The sequence below is a fragment of the Durio zibethinus genome, chromosome 7 (assembly GCF_047325235.1).
Source record: "Durio zibethinus cultivar Kanyao isolate XHJ-2024 chromosome 7, ASM4732523v1, whole genome shotgun sequence".
NCBI classification, from domain to species: Eukaryota; Viridiplantae; Streptophyta; class Magnoliopsida; order Malvales; family Malvaceae; genus Durio; species Durio zibethinus.
In genome coordinates this window covers 17,814,917-17,821,479 of record NC_143168.1, presented here as the reverse complement: position 1 = coordinate 17,821,479, position 6,563 = coordinate 17,814,917, and the positions used below count along the sequence as shown (strand labels likewise).

The window sequence follows — 6,563 nt, the reverse complement described above, 5'->3', positions numbered from 1 at the left end:
ATAATTTTTTTGAGAATAAATAAAATTATTCAATGAAATAATTTTTAGAAATTACAAAAGGTTAATTTCTATAAAATTCATAGGTGAGAAATTTTTCTAAATTTGTCTTAAATTGAGGAGAATTTAGACAAAGTTTCAATAATAATAATAATTTTTTATTTTTATGTTTTTAAAAATAAGAAAACACAAATTTAATAAAATTTTGGAATTAAAATACTAATTATCCAATGATTAGATTCTTAAAAATTTCAAATGATAATTTTTTTAAAAATTCTCTAAGTGATGAATTTATCTAAATTTTACCTAAATGGTGAAATAATTTAGATGAAATTTCGATAAATAATCGTATTCTTGTCTAAATAATAGTTAAAAATAATAAAATTATAAAAAATATAACTTAAAAAAGTGGGGAAAGATATTTGACAATTATCCAAAGATGAGAATTTTAGAAATTTCAAATAATAAATTTATTAAGAAATTTATATGTGAGAAATTTTTTTAAACTCAATCCAAATAGTGGAAGAATTTAGATGAGATTTCAAAAAATAATTGTCATATTATTTTCTTTTTAAGGATTAAGAAACTAACAAAAGTTTAGATTTTAAATTTAACCAAAATGATAAAAAATTTAGAAATGAAACTTGTAGGAAATTTATCTAAATAGACTAAAATGGTGAAAAATTTAGAAATAAAAATAAAAAAAGTAAATTCTAAAGATGAAATTCTTAGTAATCACGAATGGATGATTACCTAAGATATTTGTAGATGTAAAAATATTTCTAATTTTGGCTCAAATGGTGAAAGAATTAGATATACTTTTTAATAAAAAATTTAAAAAAATAAATAAATGATAAAATTTTTTCAACGATGGAGCTTATTTAAGAAAACAAATGAGATTCTTATATACTGTTGAAGTGAAAAAATATTTTTAAGAATTCTACTAGATTGATGAAAAAATCTTAGAAGTCATTTTTAATATTTAAACATTAAAATAAAGAGCATTAGAACTAAGATAATTGTTAAGATAATTTAAAATTAAATGATACCATCTTAGGATGGATATTGTAGGAATGCTATAACCTTCTTCACATTTAATCAAACTCTCAAATCTAGTTTTGTTCAGAAGATCAGAACCTATAGGGACCTTTAGTCAAGTTTATGAACTTCTAAAAATCATAGATTCATTAGGTAGCCAATCAAACCTTGATAACTAATTGGTGACGACTTTTCTTGTTAAGTTTAAATATAAATTTACGGATTTATATGTTATAACAATATGATAAAATATATCATTAAAAAAAAGATAAATTATATTATATATTATTAATTGGCATAAATTATATTATATATTATTAATTGGCACCTTAAAATTATATGTCAAAATTCGGTACTGTGTGCGAATTTCATCTTCAGATAGATTTGGTTGCAGGTAAGGAGATTCAGCCTCTTTGATCCCCAGAGAAGAGGCCACAAAATCTGGAACAACTTTCCCATCTGAGAACCTCCCTGTGGGAATATGGCCTGGATAATCTTCTCTATACGAGGGTATGTTAGCTTTAAACAATCTGCCGATATAATTGTTATTACCGAAATCGACTTTTGAATCGCCAAAGATGATAATGGCAGGGAACTTTGGCGGTGTTGTGGGCTTGACCGGGCTGCAACTGTTGATGAAGGCCATTGAAACAAGTAGTACGACAATAATGAAGAGGTTGGAGGTTGCCATCTCAACTTCTTAAAGGGCAAAGAGAAGCGTTTTTGCCACTGAGAAATATTGAGAATTCGTGGTGATTGGATAACTATCTATATTTAAAATCTTTACTGATATTACTCAAATTCTAATTAATTCAATATCAATTTGGTTTTGAAAGGAATTGTATTGGTTAAAAAATTAATTGGTAATTAATTATATTTAAACAATAAAAATTAATGAGTAGAACTAATTGAAATTCTTGAGAACCAAGTAATAAAAAGTAATTAAATATATTTAACCAAGAGATATACTAATAAGTAGAAGTTCTTTGTAAATCAAAATTTTTGATGACCAAGTGACCAAGTAATAGGACTCTGTAAATTTGGGATTATTAAAATAATGATTCTATTTGATCTCTAATGAAATATGGTTTTCTCTAATGAAAGGGTTTCACAAAAGTGTAGGGACTTGAAAGATTTGGAAAATATATGCAGGTCCATTTGTGACCTATAAGAAAAGTGAGTGAAATTTTTTCTAAAAGGAAGACTGTTGATAAAAGCCGCCATGCTTGGCCACAGTTTCTTGGATGCCAGTAATTTGAAGGAGATGCTAAGATGCAATGTGAGATTTGTAATATGTTATTTTTTTTTTCTTCCCAATAAAGAGTTTCGAGTGACTTCCTAGTGGTTCAATCTAATACCATACAAGGCATTAAATTTCTAAAACTAGCTTTTAAAGGGATAAAACCATATACCAGAGTGGAAGTGTCTAAGTGTAAAACAACGTATAGAAACGTAAGAAATCTGTACCATCAAGGCATTTGCGCAAGACAGACATTTGGGATGAAGTAATAGTTCAATTAGATTGATCGCATCATATTGTAAGCAATGAATGATACAAAATAAGCTTAATCATTTATTCATTAATAGTTTATGCATAGAATTGGTAAATGTGCAACAATTTCTTATTCGGAAAAAACAAGAGTAAATTTTCTCCTTAATTACTTAATTATTACAAATGGTTAAATGTCATAAATGGTTAAATTATAGTAAAATTTTAATATGGTATCTGAATTTTAAAATTTTTTAATGTGGTATATGAATTATGAATCTATAAATATGTGATACTCATTCTTAATGTGGTTGTTTTAAATGATAACTTGTAATAGATAAATAACTTTCTAAGTACCACATGAGTTATGTGACACCCTAATCCCACATCGGGATGTTTTGAGGATCTATTATGATATCTAAGTTGAGACTTAAACCAAAACTTGTGAGGCGTCATTTGTAGGATAAAACCGTAAGACTTTCGGATCAAAGCAGACAATATCTCGTAGGTTAGGTACAAGTCTTCACAAATAGTATTAGATCAACCTCTAGTCGAATGAAATCTAAGTGTTACATCGTGAGTGTCACCTCTAGAATCTTACTATCTAGTATGATCCTGATTTTGTGTGATTTGATGATTCTATATGTGATTTGTGCGTAGGGTTCGATAGTTCCTTGATGGTTCCATATGTGATTTGTGCGTACGTTTCGATAGTTCCGTATGTGATTTGTGTTGAGTTTGATAAAAATGTAAAGATTTAACGAAAGGAGTTTATTATACCCCAATCTCATATTGAGATGTTTTACGGATCTGCTATGATATATAAGATGAAATTTAAATTTAAATTTGTGAGGTGCTTTTGTGAGATAAAATTATGAAATCTTTAGGTTAAAGCGAACAATATCTTACAAGTAGAATGCAAGTTTTCATAAGTTAACATATTTATAGTTCAAATATCATATTAAATATTTAATTATAATTCAGAACCATTCGTAACATTTATTCTATTAAAATAATCTCAATTGGAAAACTACATTTTAATTTATCTAAACAAAGTCACTTAAATTTGATAAGTATATTAAATCTAATTATTCTAACAAATTTCATTAAAAAATGACAAGAAATATGTAATTCTCACGTCAACTACCACATTAACTACCATATTAATTACCACATTTACATCACGTGCCATGTAAAAAAACTCAATTCTTGGTATTTTTCCTTCTTGGTTCCAAAGCAATGAATTTTGGAAGAATATACAATACGTTTGGTTCGTAAAACGGAATAGAAAAAGAATGAAATTGATATTCTGTGAGAATAGAAAAGGGGAAGAATAAAATAAAATAATTATTATGATGTTTGGTTCATTAGAAAGGAATACAGTAGAAATTATATATAATATAATATTATAATATATATAAAAATTTGATAAAATTTATTTATGTGGACGTTTATTTGAATAATTTATTTGAATGACACATAAAATAATACTAATAAAATATTATTCAAAACAATCAAATATAAAAAACTTTCAAACTAAATCATTAAATCATATAAAATGTTCAAAATCTATAATATTAATTTGAATTTAAATCCATTTTTGTCCATATATATCTAAATCTAATTATTTTATGCTATTTATCAAATAAATAAATTAAAAAATTATTTAATTATCTAAAACTTTTAAATTTTAACTTAAACCAAATCATATGTTTTGATTTAACTTATAGTTAAAATATAATTAAAAAAATCAAATCAATCATTCTTAATTCAAAAATAAAAAATAAAAAATTATCTTCTTAATTCAAATTTTTTCTTACCAAATATTCTCTTAGAATTTAAGTATGATAATATTATTTCTTATATATGGATTTTAAAAAAATTTAGATTATATAAATCTTAAAAAATTAATTAAATAAATTTAATTCATTTAATCTATTTAAACTAAATTAAAAAATAAATATCTATTAAATTATTGTTATGTGTTGGCTAAAGATTTTAAAAATAAATCATTAAAGAAAAATCAAACTCTTAAAACTTTTCTATAAATTAGAAAGGCTGAAAAAGAAAAGGGGACGAGTTTGTACAAACTAGAAAAGTTAAAAATAAAGTGAGCTACTGCAAAGAGAATTCCAAAAAAAAAAAAAGAAAAGATTTTAGAGCTTCAGCCAAAGAAAAAGGAAAAGGAGATCCTGGAGAAGCAAGTGATAGATTTTAGCTAAGTAAGAGAGAAGAAAAGCTACAAACCAACAACAATCTAAGGGATATGAAGCCAAAAGCTTTTGAAATTTTGGCTTTCACGTAAAAGCTCTCTTACAATTGCATAATCAAGTAATTTTGCTTCCTTTCTTATTCTATTAAGTCATAAGGATCGATCAAAGATAGTATAAAAGAAAGTCAAATGTGAGTTCTTCTACTATTACAATGTATTTACTTTTGTTTATTTTAGTAGTAATGTTTGTAATAAATCAGCAAATACTTATAAAATTTCAAAATTTTTGATTCATGTGTTCTCTTTAGTTATTGGTTTTTCTTTTTTAAATTTATATTGATCTGGTCATCTAATATTTAATTAGAGGTTTTTATTTAATCAAGTAATTAACAATTAAATTTTATTAAAGTTAATTTTGAAGGATAGCTAGCAAGGAAGAGAACGGAAAGTGGAAAAAGGAGAAGCAAACAACATAGTAAAGCTGCATGAGTCATTCACGCACTAAACATATATAGTATGATCTAATCTTTAATTAAATATTTTTTATTTAATGAAGTAATTAATAGTTAAATTTTATTAAAGTTAATTTTGACGGAACTATTTGTGTGACACGACAGATGCAGTTGAAGGGATAAGGGTACTTGCCATAGATAGGGATGGGATAGTTGTTGTTGCTTTTCAGTCTTGCAGGAATGGTAAATCTTATAACAGTGGAGGCTTTTGGCTGAGGACATGGGATACACATAGTGCTTGAAGGAGATGCACTAGGCATAATAAACCCGATCCAACTAGTTTCAACATACCTTTCAATGATATGTAATGTTGTAGATTAAGCAAGGCTTAGGGGAAGAGATTGCATTTCCTATTCAGTGAAGCATGTTAGGCTAGAAGCCAATTAACTTGGGTAATGTGTTAGTAGGGTTTGAACTTTGCATCATTGACGATGTAATTTAGAGAGAAGAATGCTACAAAAGCAATACAAATATTATCATTGCTGATTGTAACTCAAGTTATTAGCAATGAAAGTTTCTTATTTGACTCAAAACAAAAGTTAAATTTTATTTAATTGAATTAGATAAAATCCTAAAAATTTATTTTGATAAAAAATCTGCATAACATAATTTCATACTTTTTAAAATAAACATAATTTATTTTTATTAAAGATATAAACATATAGGTAACTTTTTTTTATTAATGATATAAACATAGGCATTGTTGCAAATATTTATTTATTAATTATCATGTATTTTTTATTTTATAATTTTAAAACTGTTTATCATATTTATTTTTTAAATAAATTTATTTTTTCTCATATATCATTTCAATATTTGAATTTTAAGTATGTTGTAATTTTTAAAGTTTAAATATAGGTATCTATAAAATACTAATTTTATGTGTTTATAAATATTTTAGTAGACAATTAACCTGTGCATTGCACAGGTTACATGCTAGTTGTATTATAATTTAATATTTAATTTTATCATTTTTATTTTATGTTTATTGAATTCTATTATCGTATTTTAATTTTGTTGACTTTTTAAAAAAATTTTAAATAAAAATAACCAAATTAAAACTATTTCATTAGATGATAATGAAAATTTTTATAATTTCATTTTTTTATATAAAAAATTAATAAAATTAAAAATGATAATACAATGATAAATTCAACTTTAATATCTTTTTAAGTTTTTAGATATGAAGTGAAATTTAGAAAATGGAAAAGAATTGAGAACTTTTTTATTTAAGTCTTTTTCATAATTCCCTAAGTTTTTCCTTTAAAAACATTTTCTCAAAACGAGAAAAAAAAAAAGAAGGCAAAAACCATGC

At 24.7% G+C, this 6,563-nt stretch overlaps 1 pseudogene; it reads right to left on the bottom strand.

Moving 5' to 3' along the window:
- Positions 1 to 1,342: 1,342 nt before the first annotated feature.
- LOC149518070 (GDSL esterase/lipase At1g06990 pseudogene) lies at positions 1,343 to 1,726 on the bottom strand (annotated as a pseudogene).
- Positions 1,727 to 6,563: the final 4,837 nt, after the last annotated feature.